This window comes from Schistocerca piceifrons, chromosome 4 (assembly GCF_021461385.2).
Source record: "Schistocerca piceifrons isolate TAMUIC-IGC-003096 chromosome 4, iqSchPice1.1, whole genome shotgun sequence".
NCBI classification, from domain to species: domain Eukaryota; kingdom Metazoa; phylum Arthropoda; class Insecta; order Orthoptera; family Acrididae; genus Schistocerca; species Schistocerca piceifrons.
This window is the reverse complement of record NC_060141.1, coordinates 459,059,533-459,081,920: the sequence shown is the minus strand read 5'-3', so window position 1 is coordinate 459,081,920 and position 22,388 is coordinate 459,059,533.

Here is a 22,388-nt window from a genome sequence, read left to right as displayed (position 1 = left end):
TTCATGGAGACGGTTGCGAATGGTCCTCGCCGATACCCCAGGAGCAACAGTGTCCCTAATTTGCTGGGAAGTGGCAGTGCGGTCCCCTACGGCACTGCGTAGGATCCTACGGTCTTGGCGTGCATCCGTGCGTCGCTGCGGTCCGGTCCCTGGTCGACGCGCACGTGCACCTTCCGCCGACCACTGGCGACAACATCGATGTACTGTGGAGACCTCACGCCCCACGTGTTGAGCAATTCGGCGGTACGTCCACCCGGCCTCCCGCATCCCCACTATACGCCCTCGCTCAAAGTCCGTCAACTGCACATACGGTTCACGTCCACGCTGTCACGGCATGCTACCAGTGTTAAAGACTGCGATGGAGCTCCGTATGCCACGGCAAACTGGCTGACACTGACGGCGGCGGTGCACAAATGCTGCGCAACTAGCGCCATTCGACGGCCAACACCGCGGTTCCTGGTGTGTCCGCTGTGCCGTGCGTGTGATCATTGCTTGTACAGCCCTCTCGCAGTGTCCGGAACAAGTATGGTGGGTCTGACACACCGGTGTCAATGTGTTCTTTTTTCCATTTCCAGGAGTGTATATGAAGGTAAAAAATTCCTTTTTTTTATTATTTCAATGTCTTAAACAATAATGCCTCTTGGTCACAGGTTCAGTCAACAAAGCATCAGGCTCGTGTTCTTGTATTAGACTGCATTTCTGGTTTATATGTGCAATTATAGTATTTCTGGTTTTTTTTAATTACTTCAGTATAAATGGTATTTAAAATATCTTGTCGTATTGAGGAAGAACCGTGCCAGATGTGTACGTTGAATCACACTTCCACACACAGAACAGCGACACTTGTGCCTTGTTGTTTCGTAGCTTTCATAGTTGCTGGGGACTTAATTAATTAATTGTGTTAACGGAAGTTTTCTTTCGTTCTTTGTTATTATTCTATGCAGTCAGATTGCGTACTATACCAGACAGGGCCAACCGGTTACGAGACTTGCGTAACCGGACAGACAGTTACTAAAAATTTAAAAAATATTTGCATTCCTTTTATAATTAAGCCCCCATGCACGTAGCGACCGCTGCTTCGAATCGTCCTTTGGAAATCTTCTGATAGTAAAAATTGCAGACAATAGTATTGCTGTAGTAATTTGTAGTTTAGTAATTGTAGTCTATATTGCATGTGTAGATTTGGTAATTGTCATTCTTCTAATGGTATTTTTTGCAGAATTTAATTTTTGTTGTCTTGTATACGGGTTTGACAATTTTGTGCAATTATGAAGATTTCAATTGTTCGTTAATCGTGTTTGAAGGAAGCATTTCGTGTGAATGATATTGTTGGTGATAAAGTGTCATTGTGTGTAATTTTCATATAGTGACGAGTTTTGTATGTTTTGTAAATGATTACGCAATCGATGAAAAAGGCAAAAATGATGAATAGTGAGAATGACGAAATTGTTAACATGGCGAACTCGCCAACACAGGAGAACAGGATGATGAATAATGGAGTTGAAAACAATTTAATAAGCAGGGAAAATAGTCCAGAGCCAGTTCAAAATTTTTCACAATCAAAACATTTTCAGAATACGAGATTAACGACAGAAGACTCTGGAATAGTGTCGAACACAGATAGCTTTACAGCTTTGACGGAAGAAGTTGGTTTTGCGGGAAATGTTAGGTGCGAAAAGAATTTCGAACCAGTTAATATGGAGCAGTTGATGGGTGCAATATTAAATCTGGGATCACAGTTAAGATCTGAATTAAAAACAGTGGGATCACAGCTACGATCTGAATTAAAACCGAGATGGAAACAATGGAAACACAGTTAGGCTCACGAATAGGGACATGTTTCAAAAACATGAAAGATGAATCAAAGAAAGAAATTAGAGAAGAAGTACAACCGATTTTGAATGCTCACAATAATAGTTTAATTTCAATAGAAATTAGACAAGAGGAACAGGAAAGAGAACAGGAAGAAAGAGATCGCGTGATAGTACAAAAATTTTCAGAGTTAAATTTACAACGTGCACATGATAAGGAAGAAATACTTGAAAGAATCGAGGAATCCGTACCAAATGACAGGATAAATAACTTGACGCAACAGTATGAACAGTTAACTACTAAATGTGACAATACCGAAACCCGAGTCGCGACACTTACGGAAGACGTAAATAAACAGAAAGAAAAAATAGGTGACTCATCGGAAAGAGTTGAGGAGATTTCAGATAAACTGACAAGTCTTAGTTTAAATGGGGACAGAGATACAGATGATACAGCTCCATTGCCATTTGCAGAAACCGAAGAGTACCAGAACATAAATAAGCATGTTGAAAAAAAGGGAAAATTTAATGAACGCGTTAAAAGGGAATTTGAGGCATTACAAAAGCAAGTCAAACAAATTGAAGGCGAAATCGTAGGAAAAGACAGCAGAAGAAATTTACAATCACAGACAGCAGAGGGGTTTGAAGAAAGTAATTTATTTACGAGAAGCAACAAGAGAGCGCCAGGCGCGCGAACTTGACAATAATCGACATTCGGACTGGGACAGACGCGGTAGGTCTTTGTCGCCACGAGGAGAAAACTTCGACTATAAACACTTCTTAACTGTTCGGAAATTTAAGATCTTTCGCAATTCTAAGAACGACATACATCCATGTTCATGGTTGGATCAATTTATGTACGCACTTCCACCAAATTGGCCACTAAGTCACAAACTGGAATTTATGTGCGGCTATTAAAGTCCTCAGGGGATTCGCTACACTAAGTGAATACACTCCCGGAAATGGAAAAAAGAACACATTGACACCGGAGTTTCAGACCCACCATACTTGCTCCGGACACTGCGAGAGGGCTGTACAAGCAATGATCACACGCACGGCACAGCGGACACACCAGGAACCGCGGTGTTGGCCGTCGAATGGCGCTAGCTGCGCAGCATTTGTGCACCGCCGCCGTCAGTGTCAGCCAGTTTGCCGTGGCATACGGAGCTCCATCGCAGTCTTTAACACTGGTAGCATGCCGCGACAGCGTGGACGTGAACCGTATGTGCAGTTGACGGACTTTGAGCGAGGGCGTATAGTGGGCATGCGGGAGGCCGGGTGGACGTACCGCCGAATTGCTCAACACGTGGGGCGTGAGGTCTCCACAGTACATCGATGTTGTCGCCAGTGGTCGGCGGAAGGTGCACGTGCCCGTCGACCTGGGACCGGACCGCAGCGACGCACGGATGCACGCCAAGACCGTAGGATCCTACGCAGTGCCGTAGGGGACCGCACCGCCACTTCCCAGCAAATTAGGGACACTGTTGCTCCTGGGGTATCGGCGAGGACCATTCGCAACCGTCTCCATGAAGCTGGGCTACGGTCCCGCACACCGTTAGGCCGTCTTCCGCTCACGCCCCAACATCGTGCAGCCCGCCTCCAGTGGTGTCGCGACAGGCGTGAATGGAGGGACGAATGGAGACGTGTCGTCTTCAGCGATGAGAGTCGCTTCTGCCTTGGTGCCAATGATGGTCGTATGCGTGTTTGGCGCCGTGCAGGTGAGCGCCACAATCAGGACTGCATACGACCGAGGCACACAGGGCCAACACCCGGCATCATGGTGTGGGGAGCGATCTCCTACACTGGCCGTACACCACTGGTGATCGTCGAGGGGACACTGAATAGTGCACGGTACATCCAAACCGTCATCGAACCCATCGTTCTACCATTCCTAGACCGGCAAGGGAACTTGCTGTTCCAACTGGACAATGCACGTCCGCATGTATCCCGTGCCACCCAACGTGCTCTAGAAGGTGTAAGTCAACTACCCTGGCCAGCAAGATCTCCGGATCTGTCCCCCATTGAGCATGTTTGGGACTGGATGAAGCGTCGTCTCACGCGGTCTGCACGTTCAGCACGAACGCTGGTCCAACTGAGGCGCCAGGTGGAAATGGCATGGCAAGCCGTTCCACAGGACTACATCCAGCATCTCTACGATCGTCTCCATGGGAGAATAGCAGCCTGCATTGCTGCGAAAGGTGGATATACACTGTACTAGTGCCGACATTGTGCATGCTCTGTTGCCTGTGTCTATGTGCCTGTGGTTCTGTCAGTGTGATCATGTGATGTATCTGACCCCAGGAATGTGTCAATAAAGTTTCCCCTTCCTGGGACAATGAATTCACGGTGTTCTTATTTCAATTTCCAGGAGTGTATGTGCCGTAGCATGCACAGAGCCTCGAGCTGTAGTGGTGCTATTTCTCTTTTAGTTTTCTGCACCACTGCCTACTCTTTTACTATTCTTTGAATCTGTAAAAGCAACTCTTCAACTATACATCTATCTAGAGAGTCGGTAAAAAAATAACCGGATATGACTATTTTACCCAAAAGTGATTTCGGAAATTATCATTTGGACTTACTGTATTTTCTGCAGCATTTATTTGTAGTTTAAAAGAAATTTTACCTGTTTATCTTCGTGACAATATTACTTCATATGCTGACGATATTCTTATTGCTAAACGTTCTTGGAGTGAGCACAACAAAATTTTGGATTCATTATTACGTATTTTTGCAAGAGTTGGCTTAACAGCGAACTTGGAAAAATCTGAATTTGATCGTTCTCAGGTGAAATTTCTTGGTCATATTATTTCGACAGAAGGTATTCTTCCTGATCCAGAGAAACTAGATGCTATTCGTAATCATGCTGTTCCTACCACAAAACGTGATGTTCGTAGTTTCCTTGGCGTCTGTAATTTTCTTAGACGCTTTGTTAGACTGGATAATTTGGCCACACCTCGTTTATGTGAACTATCTGGAAAGAATTCTAATTGGTGTTGGGATGAGGAAGCTCAATCAGAACGTGATGCTTTAGTTGCTGCTCCACTTCTTTCACATCCGGATGTATCTAAAGATTTTTGTTTGGCGACGGACTCATCATACAAAGGCCTAGGTGCACATTTATTTCAAGAGATAGAAGGTAACTGCGTTGTAGTGCAGGAAACTATTGCCGATCTGTTCTTGCCAAATGCAAATTATGTCAAAAGGCTAAGCCGCCAACCATTTCTCACAGAGCACCGTTGTTTCCTATCATTCCAGCAAAATTAAAGGACATGGCTGCAGTCGATTTGTTCGGTCCAGTGGTTCGTTCTACTAATGGTTTTGCGTACATTTTGGTAGCAGTGGAATTGACATCAAAATATGTGTGTTTTACACCTTTACACAAAGCAACAGCTCGTTCAGTATTTAACGCTTTCATCAAACATTTTCTTAAAGAAGTGGGTCATGTTGGTAAAGTTATATCAGATAATGGATCAAAGTTTCGTTCTAAAATTTGGCTTCGTACTCTATGGCGTCGTAAGATTAAACCAATTTTCATTTCACTTTTTCACCCTCAACCTAACGCTTCAGAGAGATGTATGAAGGAAATCAATAAATTGTGTCGTCTTTATTGTCATCAGAATCACAGAACTTGGGATCAGGTTCTTCATATTTTTCAAAACATTCTGAATGAACTCCCTAATGATTCAACATCTTTACTGACGATATTGATATTAAAAAATAAAGCACCGACAAATCGCATTTCTGAAATCGTTCCTTTTCCACCTACACGGAAACTGCGGCATTCTGAAGTTGTCAACCTGGCTCTACAAAATATTGCATCTGCGACTGCTAGAAGAGAGAAATCAGCTAAACGTCCTGGTCGTTTAAAAACCTTATCAGTTGGTTAAAAGGTGTTAATTAAGTCTCACCGTTTGTCTCACAAAAGAGAAGGCTTGTGTCGCAAATTTTTTCGGCTTTATAACGGTCCATATAGGGTTCGCAAAATTATTCATGATAACACTGTCGAAGTAGAAACTCTTAAATCTCGGCACTCTAAGGGAATACATCATATATCGAACGTTAAAATTTTTGTGGAATGACATAGTTTTGAGAAACTAACAGCTACATGTAAACATGCAGAGAATACAAGGATATCGCGCTGTGTTTTGGCGGCGGCACATACTCAAAGCAACAGTCAAGTCTGCGCGACGCACAAGGCAGTCGTTGACCGCAAACAATTACTTCCTACGTCACGCGGACCTACAGCTGATCGAGCGCTCAGTGCGAATGCACTGACAGCCGTAAACAAATACACAGTCTAATTTCTCTGATTCAATTCAGAATAAACCTATAGTGACTTGATAAATTATGTTATTAACGTTCAGTATTTTTCAGTATACAGTTGTATAAAATATTTAAGAACTTCAGGTAAATTCTGTGTGTGTCCGACGTTAAGAGGACTTGCAATCGAGAAAATTTCAGGAAGAATGTAATTTCGAAGAAGAAACTAATAAACTAAAAAGGTAACTATTAATTGAGTTTATTTTTCAGGTAACATATTTCCACTTAGGTACGTACTTTAGACGTAATTTGCTGCTCGCGATTACGTGATTCGTACTTTGTGCTAAATTTCATGTTCTATGAATTTACTTGTGAAGCGACGTGCTTGCGTACATTAACTGATTTTGACAATGATTGATTAATGAACAGGGTTGTTAATTATGTATATTATGCATCGCTTGGCTGTACTGCTTTTTCACTGATGTCATATTTTTCTATTATGTGCCTGCTGTGCTTATTTATTTAAATTATAATTGTCACCTGATTAATTGTGCTGATGTGGTCATGTATGTAGGTTATACTTTGTGATTTATCTGCTTGCGCCTTCATGTTTACTTATTAAGATTACATTTGAACATTTATTTGCTTATGCTGATATGATGCTAATGACCTGTTTATTATGTGAGGTATATATTTGCTGCATTGCGTATGGATTGTATATTTACACATTTCTGTTTTGTTGTCATAAATACACTCTAATTTGATATATAGAAATGCTGATATGCGGTGTACGAACATGGAGTTTAGGTCACACTATGGTATTAATTATAGATTGTTCGCTTGGCAGAGCCTCGCTGTAGGGATTGTGCTTGACATTCTGTTCTCTACTGGTATATTTACTCGCTATTGCATGTTTTGCTTACGCTCAGTGCCTTATATTTTTAAGATAAGAAAATGAACTGCTATAAATCTACGAACGACATTGGTACAAGAAACTTCATTGAAGTCACATGAGCTGGAGGTTTTATGGAAGCTGTATAAATTTATGTTACTAGGAAGGAAGCTAACGATATGACATACCAACACTAGGTTTAGACCATTGACAGTTATTACACTGCATTCTTCGTGAGCAATTGAAATATCATGTGATACTTGACACAAGAAATACTCCACATGTTTGCTTCTGTTTTACTATGATTCTTGAAGTGGTGTACACACTGTGAAATATTACGATCATTAAAACTCCGTACTAGTACTTACTTACTGAAAGTTATTCGAACTAAAGGCTGATAGAGGTCATGTATGCATTTCTTTTATTTAATGATGGACAACGTAACCAAAATGTATTTTATAATTCATAATGAGTAGAAGATTTGGCTCAGGTGGACTACACAGAGGTTGTGTGTGGACATTGTGTCTTTGGATTGTATGGGATGATGAACTGAAGTTTGCACTAGGATTTTATCTGTACTTGTTCTAGGAGACTGACTAGAGGAAAGAGTTGTTATGGAGGTGAAATGATATTGGTAATAAGGTTTATATGTATCGGCGTATTGAAGAGGTATTATTGAGGTATTGAGATTGTGTGAAGTTGATGATTATTGGAGTTTTGGTGGACAAGAGATAAGGTTAATGATATTGGTGATAAGGTTTATATGTATCTACGTAAGAGGTATTATTGAAGTATTAAGATTATGTGATGCTGATGATTATTGGAGTTTTGATGGATAAGAGGTAAAGTAAGTGAGGAGCATATTTTTTTTGTTGATTCATATGGAACAAGGAGGATGAAGTTGGCAGACTAGAACACTCAAGTAGAAGGAAGATTGTCTACACACACACTTTGTTAAATCAATAAGCAGTATATACTTTTTTTTGGAGAGAGGAAATATTTGCATATCTTGGCACACTGACAGTTGTTCAGCAACAGTACATTTGATTTGGCTTGGCAAACATTGGTCTTGACATGATGACTACAACGTTGACTAACTATTATTCACTGTTATACACTGCTGCTAGTACTACTTGATACACATGTTGAACATCAAATTTTGACAGAATTGCATTTACACAGTTAACACTATTCAATTACACAGTAGTACTTAATGTGGATGAAAGATGAGTGAGTGTGTTTTGTGTGTTTTCCTTTCCTAATCCCAGATAAAAGGTACCGACCTATCTCCTAAATATAATTTTACTTGTTTGTTGTGGCTTGCACTGACACCCATAAATATTATAGGTTTACTGATATTTGTGTATTTGTAATATTTAATATGACAATTATCTGATATCATTTGTGTGTTTATTATAATTTGTATGTTTAGTGTAAGAGCATTGATAATAATTTTGTAAAAGCAATTGTTTGTGCTTTCAAACTGTTGTTCGTGCTTGCACCTGTTCAACATTGGTGGGTGCCACTTGGAAATGTTTAATTTCTGCTGATAAACTCTAACGAACAGTGTGATTAGTGATAGCGAATATTATGGACTGTTACCTGCACCTGTTCAACATTACTGGATGCCACTGATGGAACTACTTCTACTGAAATGATGTCACTTGTTGGTGTCTGCACCTGTTCAACATTAGTGGGTGCCACTGATGGAACTGCTTCTACTGAAATGATGTCACTTGTTGGTGTCTGCACCTGTTCAACATTACTGGGTGCCACTGATGGACTGCTTCTGCTGAAATGATGTCACTTGTTGCTGTCTGCACCTGTTCAACATTACTGGGTGCCACTAATGGACTGCTTCTACTGACATAATGTCACTTGTTGGTGTCTGCACCTGTTCAACATTGCTAGGTGCCACTGATGGAACTGTTTCTACTGAAATAATGTCACTCGTTGGTGTCTGCAGCTGTTGACCATTGCTGGGCGCTACTGCTGGAACTGTTAACTACTTGTTTATTGATATATTGACAAGATTTTATGTGAATATTTGTAAAAACTGATTTTTTGTGTGTTTACTGTTTATGAAATGTTATGAGATTCTTATCTGCACCTGTTCGTCATTTCTGGTGCCATTGATTGAATAATACTTATGTAAACTACTATGTAAAATCACATGTATGCTAGCATTTGTATTCCTTACTGTATTTTATATAGTAGGTTATTGAAGGGTCAGTGCAAAGCCAAATTTATTTGGTTATGTGATATTTACTTATTAATATTGTCTTTTATTTTTATTTGTATTTTTTACGAATTTGGTGGTATTTTCACCACCAATGCTGGTAAAAATACCATCAAATTCTAGCCCGTGGAGGAGGGGCATATGAAAGGTGGCTACACTGAGTCACAGCGCCAGAGATTGGGCCAAAGAGTATTATTCAGCCGCCTCCACTGGCAGTGTTTGTTGAGATGTGGTAGTGGAGAGTGCTTATTGAGAAGCAGCAGTAGGCAGTGTTTGTTGAGATGTGGTAGTGGAGAGTTCTTGTCGAGAAGTTGTGGTGGAGAGTGCTTGTTCAGATGTTGTCATATTGTTTTGATGGGCTAGACACCAGATATTGTTGGATTGCGTATGCTGTAATGATAGAGTGTGCTTTTTGTCAATATATATGAAGGTAAAAAATTCCTTTTTTTTATTATTTCAATGTGTTAAACAATAATGCCTCTTGGTCACAGGTTCAGTCAACAAAGCGTCTGGCTCGTGTTCTTGTATTAGTTTGCATTTCTGGTTTATATGTGCAATTATAGTATTTCTGGTTTTTTTTAATTACTTCAGTATAAATGGTATTTAAAATATCTTGTCGTATTGAGGAAGAACCGTGCCAGATGTGTACGTTGAATCACACTTCCACACACAGAACAGCGACACTTGTGCCTTGTTGTTTCGTAGCTTTCATAGATGCTGGGGACTTAATTAATTAATTGTGTTAACGGAAGTTTTCTTTCGTTCTTTGTTGTTATTCTATGCAGTCAGATTGCGTACTATACCAGACAGGGCCAACCGGTTACGAGACTTGCGTAACCGGACAGACAGCTACTAAAAATTTAAAAAATATTTGCATTCCTTTTATAATTAAGCCCCCATGCACCATGACAGCAGGTTCTTTTTTTTGCCTGCACCTTCTAAATTTGAAAATAGCCTTGCAAGAAGTCCTTGTAGGAAGAGTCACTTTCCAGAGAAATCCTAATAGCGGGAGAAGGTACGCTCCTGAGAGTGAGTATCTGAAATGCCTGAGTGTTCCGGGAATTACATGGAGCTCTCGGAGTCTGGGAGTCAGCAGGCAGTTGTCCAGGATGTAGGAGAATAGCCGCTGGCTCTTTTGGGCGGAGGTGACATTCCTATAGTGCTACTGGTTTCTGTTGTTGGAAATTGGTCTGCGATAAAGTTATTTTTTCAGTACGGAAGCATTGGTTCCAAGCTTTTTCAGGTTTTTACAAGTAGTTGTTGTGACTCAGTGCATGTACATTATCTGATTAAAAGTTATTGGTCAATAATATAGCGCGTGTCCAGTCTTCGCCTTTATGATGGCTTGAATGTTTGGAACGCTTACAATGAGGTGTCTGAATGTGGAGGGATGTCAGCCTGAAAAACCATACCGTAACACTTTTGGGTGGAGATGACATTCCTATAGTGCTACTGGTTTCTGTTGTTGGAAGTTGGTCTGCGATAAAGTTATTTTTTCAGTACGGAAGCATTGGTTCCACGCTTTTTCAGGTTTTTACAAGTAGTTGTTGTGACTCAGTGCATGCCCCAGCTTCCTTGTTGGCACTACACATGATGACGGTTAACGGTCTCCCGCCATCTGCCAAACCCAAATCGTTCCCTTGGAAATCCACAGAGGATTAAGTGATTCATCACAGCATATCACATGTTCCAGTTATCTACTCTCCAGTCCCGTCGCTGTTTACGCCAACCCAAGCGTGACCTAGAACTGACTACAGAAGTGTGTGGTTTATGAGGGGCCGCTCGGCTGGTGTACTGTTACTGGCACTTTGGAACTGATGAATGATTCCTTTGACTGAGGTCGATTTTTTACAGCCACATTTCCGCAATGCTCTACTGTCCTGTCCTGTCTGCCTAGTCTCGGTCAAAAAATTGGTCAAATGGCTCTGAGCACTATGGGACTTAACTGCTGTGGCCATCAGTCCCCTAGAAATTAGAACTACTTAAACCTAACTAATCTAAAGACATCACACACATCCGTGCCCGAGGCAGGTTCGAACCTGCGACCGTAGCGGTCGCGCGGTTCCAGACTCTAGCGCCTAGAACCGCTCGGCCACTCCGGCCGGCAGTCTCGGTCAACTGTGTTTGTTCCTTCGCGTCACCACTTCACAATTACATCAACAACAGTCGATTTGAGCAGGTATACAAGAGTTGACATGTCTCTGGTGCATTTATTTCTGAGATCACATCCAGTGACTGGTCCACGTTCGAAGTCACTGAACAAGAAACCTGATTTGCGTTACTGCCATTTCTACTGACTTATCAGATAGTGTATGTAATAATCAAAGTTGGCCTATTGGTTAGTTTCCATGATATTTTTAGATGTCACTTTATTTGGGAAGAAGAGGTTTCCTATTAGATTGTGGATTCATTAGCGAGCAGGAGGTGTTGACAGCAGATATGGTCTTGAGGAATCGCTAGTGCTAAGAAGACTGCTTTTGTTTCCTTCTAAACCCGAAGTACATAAAATGTTAACCTGTTTTGCCTTTGTGAAAATGTGTGCAAAAGTTGCAAATAAACTCATGGAGGCATTGTATTGTTTCCATTGGTAGTATCACGGAATCTTTCTCAATACAGCTTGCTTCAGTGAATTTACCACTGATGTTTGGAACAGTTACATTTTTAACCCTGTTTCTCAGGTCAGAGCATGGCCGAAGAGAAGCATATTGACGTTCTATAGTAAGTGTAGCAGCATGAGATTTGGGTCCGGCCATTGACATTTCCTTGGTTTTTAGTGGTGCGGTGTCACGTAATTTATCTTGTGTGCCACACACAGCTAGCAGTGCGTGGGCAGATGGATAGTATCTCCAAGTACACGTGGCAAGAGCAAGCCATTAATGCTTTTTGGCCATGGGAACTAGTTTGGTTGGTATATTTGGGAGTAGTTGATCCAATAGGGGGGTCATCGGTCGCCGCGCGGGGTTGGCGCGTGGTCTTTGGCGCCCTTGTGTAAGTCTACGGACCGATGACCTCATCAGTTTGGTTCCTTAGGAATTCACACACATTTGTCGCCGGTCCCGTCGGATTAGAAATGGATGGGGAAGGAAGTCGGCCGTGCCTTTTCAAAGGAACCATCCCCGTATTAGCCTGGTGCGATTTAGGAAAACCACGGAAAACCTAAATCAGAATGCTGAGACGCGAGTTTGAACCGTCATCCTCCCGAGTACGAGTCCAGTGTACTAATCACTACGCCACCTCGCTCGGTTCCATGGGTACAGAAGTGAGGGTCTGTGGATGCAAAACGGTTTATAGCTACAGGTGTAGTCCACGTAGTGGTGCAGTTGTGCCCCTGCAGAAAACATGAAGTAGTAGATAAAGTGACGTGTTTGGGGGAAGATTGTTAGCTCAGAGAAAAAATAGTTAACACACTAAAGTGGATACGTATTAAGGTACAAATTATCACAACATCAGCGCTAATACCTCAAAAAGCAGCCCGTGTATAAGGGAGTCTCTCCAAATAGTCGTCAGGCGCATTTTCTCTGATGTTTCAGCAGATATTTGCAATTTCGTTTTTGTATTGTGTAGCTGGAGTCAGCCCAAATAAATAATGCTTGTCGCGTCTTTTATGTGCCAACAGAAAGAATCGATTTGTTTTCCCGTTACAAATAAAATTATTTTTAAAACGGAATTTTACGTGCTCTTTCGATACAGCGGTCCCAAATTAGTCTAGTGGGATTTTTATTTTAACAATACGTATTAAGAGGGACAGTGAAACTCGAAGAATAACCAGTATTCCAGCAGCTACAACACTGCCCTGGCCCACGCCTACAGCTACCGCAGAGCATGCAGCTCTACTGAGTCGCTGCTGAATTACTGTTTATTCTTACGTTCTACTGTCACTATTAATACATACCGACAAAACGAAAACCAGACTACGCTAACTTGGGAGCGCTCTATCGAATGAGCTCGTAAAATTACTTTTTGAAAATAATTTTATTTGTAACGGGAAAACAAATCGACGCTTTTTGTTGACACTGACCATCGCATAAAAGACGTGAACAGCACTATCTGTTTGGGTTGATTCCAGCTACAAAATACAAACACGAAATTGCAAATATCTGCCGAAACACCAGAGAAAAAGCACTTGGCGACTCTAAAGGGAGAGAGTATGTATATATATATATATATATATATATATATATATATATATATATGTGTGTGTGTGTGTGTGTGTGTGTGTGTGTGTGTGTGTGTTTGTGTGTGTCCATTGCAATCCACATGCAAAAGAGAGAAACGTGTTACCACAGAACAGTGGGAGAGTCAAGTTATTTAGCCCGAGTTCCTTAGCCAGAGAGGGAATAGCTGTATAGCTCTTGACTGCTTACCACTTGCAAGAGAGAGAAACGTGTTCGTCTGCCGCCACAGGACAGTGGGAGAGGCAACTCGTTTTATCCGAGTTCCTTAGCCAGAGAGAGAGAGAATAGCAGTGTAGCTCTTGACTACGTACTCCTCGAGAGTGAGCTGGGATACGCACAGCGACGGAGTAGATCCAGGGGGCGTGCCCCGCGCGCGGGCGCGGCGTTATGAAAACGTACGCGCAACGGCGTAGCGTAGCGGGCGGGACGTTACGTCTTATTGCGGCGACGTCTGTTGCATTCGCGATGAGCTCCGGTTAGGCGGACGCTACCGGCGGGCCAGTCTTATAAACCCGCTTTACGGTCCATGTACAGCGGGGCATTCGGGGAATTTCATTTTGTAAGAGTATTTCTACCGTCAGTCAAATACTACGGCTTTTGAGCAGCTCCGCAGAAAGTGTCTCCCAAAGTACATAAACTACATCTAGAGCACATAAAATTTGTCACCCTGAAGTATGACTGCCGCTGGTTCTCTTGCGCAACTGCTAGAAGTGGGAAATGAAAGAAAAAGTGAATTTGCTGGCTGCTGTTCATTGTCGTAGCGTTGGAAGCTTACACCTGTCTACTCGCAAAATTTTCGTATGAACTATTTCACCGTAGTGTCCCTAACAGCTCACATACCGTTTGCCAATGGAAATTATCAGATGCTGCAGCAGATTCACATCAGACTGCCACGCAAATATTAGGCTCCCAATGTTACGTGTCTATAGTCCGCGACATGAATGACTGGTATTGACATTTCACGCAGGCAGACAGCGATGTTGCCGGATGTGGCTTACTGCAGACCGTTCTCTAGCGGCAAAAATAAAAGCCACGACAACATGCAGGTCGTAAAATGGTTCAAATGGCTCTGAGCACTATGCGACTTAACTTCTGAGGTCATCAGTCACGTAGAACTTAGAACTAATTAAACCTAACTAACCTAAGGACATCACACACATCCATGCCCGAGGTAGGATTCGAACCTGCGACCGTAGCGGCCACGCGGTTCCAGACTGAAGCGCCTAGAACCGCACGGCCACACCGGCCGGCTACGCAGGTCGTACTTCAATGCCTGAATTTATTTGCAGTTACTAGCTGTAATATGTAAACTTGAAAGATTGAAACGAGCTTTTACTATCTAGTATGCTGAAATGTAGAGTTATTTGCTATACTTCGCTACAGAAACGCGAACTATTTTCGCAATATTGTTTTGGTTGGGGTTGGATTGTTTGGGGGACGAGACCATGCTGCGAGGTCATCGGTCTCATCAAATTAGGGAAGGACGAGGAATGAAGTCGGCCGTGCCCTTTCAAAGGAACCATTCCGGCATTTGCATGGAGCGATTTACGGAAGTCACGGAAAACTTAAATCAGGATGGTCGGACGCGGGATTGAACCGTCGTCCTCCCGAATGCGAGTCCAGTGTGATAACCACTGCGCCACCTCGCTCGGCTACTGTCTAGCATTCGCAGTTTTTGTTTTCAATATTAAATATTTGCCTCGTTCGCGAGTTCTACAGCGAACAACAGAATAATTTTCCAGTATATTAAGAATTATGATCTGAAGAAATTATCCATAGCGTGATGATCTGTCGATGGCAACGTTCCCTCTAAATTCCTGCGAGTGTTGCAGTTATGCTAATGGAAAATATCACTCTTGTTGCTGTCAGAATCTGATTTCAGATCGTTTTCTTCTGCACTGCTCAAGTTATCACTGTATCCTCGCAGATGCATAACTAAAATTTCGACGCTGTCATCCACAACTCGTTCCTTTTTGGCTGTCTGTCCTATGAAGTATTTTGTGCTGTTTGCTTCAGATCTAACTAGACACTTCACTGGCAGCTCGCACAAAAAGGTTCGTAACTTCAGACACAATAATTTTTTTGTTGATAGCAGTAACTTAATTTTTTATCTGCGCCCATACCCCTTTAATCGCACCGGTAATGTTTGACAATGGTATGGAGGAAGTCCTGCGATTTCATACCCATGCTTTTTAACGGGGTGTTCAGTAATTTTTGTTCGAAACTAAGGTTTCTTTTGTGCCGCAGTTTCGTGGAAATCAGCCTTCTTCGATTAATCAGCGACCCACATCTCGTTTTTTCAACTACTGAATAACATCATCTTTTCTTGTTGCCAAAGTTGGTATCTTGTCATCAGCAACAACAGACTGATACAGGGAGTTACTCATAACAAGTACTGATGGCCTTGTCAGATTTGTCATAAACGACCTCTCGAATAACTTCTGAAAAACTAGAACGTTCACCTCTTCATCATAATTACCCATCTTTTTGGAAAGAATCGTTAACAGGCAGTTTGGGACAAAATTGTGCACTGCACCTGCATGTAATACTCCCCTTTTCCAAGAGGCGCTGTCATTCTCTGCTCGGGCATTACATCACACTACCCTCTACGTAATGAATGGTTGGCGCTAATCACACTACACTTTCGAATGTCAGATCCATGATCCAGTCTAGAAATCTGCACTGTCATGCAACAACATCTGTCGTTTCCATTAAAACCTTACGCCTCAAAGTTGAAGCCTATGTCTTTGAGTACTTTACGCAGTGCAAATTCGCTGCCTCTAAGAGTATCGTCTTCCTGAAGGACACGAGGAATTAAATATTATGTGATGTTCCCTTCCCTTATAACAGTTAAATATATAGGACGTCGAATAGAGCCTTTCTGAAAATCTTCCAAAGCAGTCAGCTGTTTCTTCCTCAGTCGCTTCTTTCCTCGTCGCTACAACCTTTTGCCATTTCCAGCACAATCTGTTGTACCGTTGACTAAAAACTGAAACACACAGTATTTATGTTCCACAACATAATTGTTTAATTTGTTGTGAACTGACTTTCAGATTTCTTGGCCATCCTCACGTGAAAACTGAAAGTCGGTTCACAACGTGCTGTGAAATGAATACCACTGTGGAACAAAATACTGTGTATTTCAGTTTGTAATATGTCTTCCTCCAAGTAACGATAGAATATTCCATAAATGGTATTGTACTGTTCTTCCTCTATCGTTACGACAGTATTTTTACGTACTTTCAAGGCTGCTACAGTCCTCTCGACAGCCTGACCAACAGGAAATAAAGACTCACTATTTTCCTTCTCTTTTTCAAAGCATTCCCTCATCTAAGCAGCACGCTTTTTTCCTCCGTTTCTCTTCACGTGTTCGGCTTGCATCACTCATCGAACTGGGGACGATATCGCAACTGTCTCAGATAAAAGTGAATAAACAAGATGTAAACCAATAATGAAACAAAGTTCGAACTAGACTCCTAGTTAAAGAAAGCTGAACGACAGACCGATAACACGTAAGATGCTAACTGTACATTTCACACACTTGCGCGATAGTTTTGCAGCACGGCAATGTGGCTCGTGCTGCTAGCTCAAGTACGTCATTGGCTGGCTTCCTGCGAGTTACTTAGCAACGAAACGACGTCAGCGGGATGATAGTCCCAAAGACTGTTCTCCCAGACTGTATATGGTCTTTATCATCTCATGTTCTATCTGAAACTCACCTCCGCCTAACTGAAAGGCGTCCTTAGCGTGTACTATCATCCACAAAAGTATCCGAACGACCTGAAATACTTTCCGTCGGATTTGTATGCAGCCTACATAATGTAACTTTCTTGTAGGTCCTCTAATCTCTTTCTAGGTACAGTTGTTTGACTACACAAAATGGTTACCGCAAGAGATCACCAGGAAAAATTGCTCCATATGCCAATAAATCCTTATGTAAATTAATAACACGATAATGTGATTATCATGAAACGCGTTATTAGAGATGAATCTGTCTATGACGATTGTAAATACAAAAATAAGTGACGTTTCAAAAAATGATACCACTCTCATTAGTATCTGAGACAGCTAATACCCACGATTACATAACATAAATTATTCAGCGGTTCTTAATCAATATTATATTTAATGTGAATATTTGGCAAGAATATCTGGATTCCCAAAATTCTACGGCAAACAAACAAAATTCTGTGATATGTAAACACTTTGTACTCTCTAAAAGGTTTACCAACCCATCGTTCAGTTGGCGAGTGGTTTTGCACAAACTGGTTAAGGAACTAAACAGACAGAAAAAACGCTATTAACAGCGTCAAGCGCTGTAGAGAAACCTCAGCTTCAACAGCGTATCACTAGTAATTTCTTATGTATTCTTATTGACACGTGGATCTATGTACAGTTTGAAAGGCACGTATTGCCCCTGTTATCCAGCACAAAGTGAAATTAAATAGGCCTATTTAAGTTATTCATGAGCAGTTAGTTGTGCGCATATTTGTACTTTAAATGACATGCTGAACTGTTTCGTTCTGGATACGATTCAAACTCAGCACCTGTGTCAAATACTAAGTAAGGAAAGTTTTCGTACCTCATCGAAACTCGAACACATCACCGATACCAGTGTTTGAGGAGGTATAAAGAACCGTGAAATATCTTTTTCTTTTCGTCAGTATCAATTAGCAAGTCTCTACTTAAAATTAAATGACGAACATTCTTGTAATGCAGAGGAATTTCTATTCACCAACTACTGTCCTCGGTAATTAGCCACCAAAGACGGTAATCACGGTCCCATTCATAAATAATAGAGCGAGCGCATGTTTAAATGTGAAATGGCGTGACATAAAGTTTTGTATCGGACAGAGATTAGGGTGTGCGTTCCTGTAGTCATGTCCTAGTTCGGGAACCACGGGCAACGTATGAGTGGCCAAGTAAGTGGTCCCGACAGTCGGGATACCAGTTACTTTGGAATAAGCCTGGGCATCTCGGACATATTCTGAGTCGTGGTCGCCTTTGTGCTCATACGGCAAAGACTACCAAATCCACCGGTTAGTCCCTCAGCCGTTAGGGGTAAAACCCAATGGGACTCTGGGCAAGTAAGGCTAGCAACCTGCTTCCCTGGTACTTTAAATATGATGCTGGCAACAATCAGAGCAAAATGCCTCGGACCTTTGGAGGTGACGGAGTCCCACCTCTAACTGACAAACCAGGGACTCCTAAGATACGACTTGGCAAATAAATGGTAATGAGATGGGGAGCTAGTAATATCAATGGGAGCTACACTGGGAAGAAGGTAGAGCTGGCAGAGGCTGCAAGTAAGATGGGGCTGGACGTTTTAGCTGTTAGTGACATTCGGGTAAGGGGTGAGAAAGAAGAGGAAGTGGGAGAATACAAGGTCTACCTGTCAGGAGTCAAAGAAGGAATATCACAATGGGGTGTAGGGCTTTACATCAGGAAAGAAATGGAACCCAGCGTAGTTGCAATAAGGTATGTAAACGAACGACTGATGTGGATAGATTTGACAGTGTCTAGCAAGAAAATTAGGATTGTGTCAGTATATTCGCATTGTGAAGGGACAGATCAAGATAAGATGGATAGTTTTTATGAGGCACTCAGTGATGTAGTTGTTAGAGTAAAGGACAAGGACAGCGTTCTGCTCATGGGTGATTTTAACGCCAGGATTGGAAATCGAACAGAAGGGTATGAAAAGGTTATGGGTAAATTTGGAGATGATATGGAGGCCAACAGGAACGGGAAACAACTCTTGGATTTCTGTGCCAGTATGGGCTTAGTAATCACAAACTCCTTTTTTAAACATAAGAACATTCACCGGTATACTTGGGAAGGCAGGGGAACCAGATCTGTCATTGACCATATAATAACAGATCAGGAATTCAGGAAGGCTGTGAGGGACACACGTGTATTCAGGGGATTCTTTGATGACAGTGATCATTATTTAATCTGCAGTGAAATTGGTATTGTGAGGCCGAAAGTGCAGGAGGTCAGGTCCATATGTAGGAGGATAAGAGTGGAGAAACTTCAGGATAAGGAAATCAGGCACAAGTACATAACAGCGATCTCAGAAAGGTACCAGTTAGTTGAATGTAGTCAAAAACAGTCATTAGAAACGGAATGGACAAGGTACAGGGACACAGTACTAGAAGTGGCTAAAGAATGTCTTGGAACAGTAGTGTGTAAAAGTAGGATGAAGCAAACAGCTTGGTGGAATGATACAGTCAAGGCAGCCTGTAAAAGGAAAAAGAAGGCGTATCAAAAATGGCTACATACCAGAACCCAGGTAGACAGAGAAAGTTATGTTGATGAAAGAAACAAAGCCAAACAGATAATTGCAGCATCCAAGAAGAAATCGTGGGAAGACTTTGGAAACAGGTTGGAGACTATGGGTCAAGCTGCTGGAAAACCATTCTGGAGTGTAATTAGCAGTCTTCGAAAGGGAGGTAAGACGGAAATGACAAGTATTTTGGATAGGTCAGGAAAACTGCTGGTGAATCCTGTGGATGCCTTGGGCAGATGGAGGGAATATTTTGAAGAGTTGCTCAATGTAGGTGAAAATGCGATCAGTAATGTTTCAGATTTCGAGGTAGAATGGGATAGGAATGATGATGGAAATAGGATCACATTTGAGGAAGTGGAAAAAATGGTCAATAGATTGCAGTGCAATAAAGCGGCTGGGGTGGATGAAATTAAGTCGGAACTCATCAAATACAGTAGAATGTCAGGTCTTAAATGGCTACACAGGATAATTGAAATGGCCTGGGAGTTGGGACAGGTTCCATCAGACTGGACAGAAGCAGTAATCACACCAATCTTTAAACATGGAAACAGAAAAGATTGTAACAACTACAGAGGTATCTCTTTAATCAGCGTTGTGGGTAAAATCTTCTCAGGTATTGTTGAAAGGGGAAAGTGCGAGTATTAGTTGAGGACAAATTGGATGAAAATCAGTGTGGGTTTAGGCCTCTTAGAGGTTGTCAGGACCAGGTCTTTAGCTTACGGCAAATAATGGAGAAGTGTTATGAGTGGAACAGGGAATTGTATCTATGCTTTATAGATCTAGAAAAGGCATATGACCGGGTTCCTAGGAGGAAGTTATTGTCTGTTCTACAAGATTATGGAATAGGAGGCAAACTTTTGCAAGCAATTAAAGGTCTTTACATGGATAGTCAGGCAGCAGTTAGAGTTGACAGTAAATTGAGTTCATGGTTCAGAGTAGTTTCAGGGGTAAGACAAGGCTGCAACCTGTCTCCACTGTTGTTCATATTATTTATGGATCATATGTTGAAAACAATAGACTGGCTGGGTGAGATTAAGATATGTGAACACAAAATAAGCAGTCTTGCATATGCGGATGACTTAGTTGTGATGGCAGATTCGACTGAAAGTTTTCAAAGTAATATTTCAGAGCTATATCAGAAATGTAAGGACTATGGTATGAAGATTAGCATCTCCAAAACGAAAGTAATGTCAGTGGGAAAGAAATATAAACGGATTGAGTGCCAAATAGGAGGAATAAAGTTAGAACAGATGGACGGTTTCAAGTACTTAGGATGCATATTCTCACAGGATGGCAACATAGTGAAAGAACTGGAAGCGAGGTGTACCAAAGCTAATGCAGTGAGCGCTCAGCTACGATCTACTCTCTTCTGCAAGAAGGAAGTCAGTACCAAGACTAAGTTATCTGCGAACCGTTCAATCTTTCGACCAACTTTGTTGTACGGGAGCGAAACCTGGGTGGATTCAGGTTACCTTATCAACAAGGTTGAGGTTACGGATATGAAAGTAGCTAGGATGATTGCAGGTACTAGTAGATGGGAACAATGGCAGTAGGGTGTCCACAATGAGGAAATCAAAGAAAAACTGGGAATGAACTCTATATATGTAGCAGTCAGGGCGAACAGGCTTAGATGGTGGGGTCATGTTACACGCATGGGAGAAGCAAGGTTAACCAAGAGACTCATGGATTCAGCAGTAGAGGGTAGGAGGAGTCGGGGCAGACCGAGGAGAAGGTACCTGGATTCGGTTAAGAATGATTTTGAAGTAATAGGTTTAACATCAGAAGAGGCACCAATGTTAGCACTGAATAGGGGATCATGGAGGAACTGTAAAAGGGGGGCTATGCTCCATACTGAACGCTGAAAGGCATAATCAGTCTTAAATGATGATGATGATGATGACAGATTAGAACCCAGTACATAATCGGATTGTTAATTAAGCATAAGTAAATGATTGATATCGAATTCTTTTCACCAGTAGCAAAATACAGTATTTTATCTGAAATGATGAGATGGAAAATTTTATGTTGTCAGGATTCTAAAGCGGCATCCAACTTCATTGTTTTTTGGCCACAAATAGACATTAAATATCAGTTTTTTTTCTTTAGCAGTCGAGAGATGTGTACATGCTTGAACTATAAAGAACATGAAAAAAAATCTCTGCTGACTAGGAGTCGAACCCTGCATATATCGTCGTTGTTGACTACACACGAAGAGACATTAACTGTCAAATTCCTTTTCATCAGTGGCTTGGAGTGGCGTATTTGAACCTGAAATGATATGATGAAAAGCTATCTGTGTGACAGAGATGAAACTAGCACTTATTGTTGACAATTCACGAAAAAGCGTTCAAAATCAAAATCATTTTTCATTACTAGTTAGGTGTGCGCATGTTACAGCTGCAAATGACAAGCTGGAAATACGTGTGCTGTGCAAGGATTAGAATCCAGAGAGGCTCCTTTCAAGGACGGCTTGAGGAGTTTGAATTCTTTGGGAACAACAAAATAATGGAACTGTATCATCCCGATGGGGTCAAATCCCAAAAAAGTTACCTGAATCCGAGTGCAACACCAACACTTTCACCGTGTCAAGTTCAATTAAACTAAGTACAAGTGTACTGTGACCTTACATGACGACTGGTTCATTAAACAAAACAGAATTTCTAGTGTAAGAAAGCCCACTTGTGACGAAGTTTCTCCTTGTGCAATTTTCAACTTTTCCGTGTCC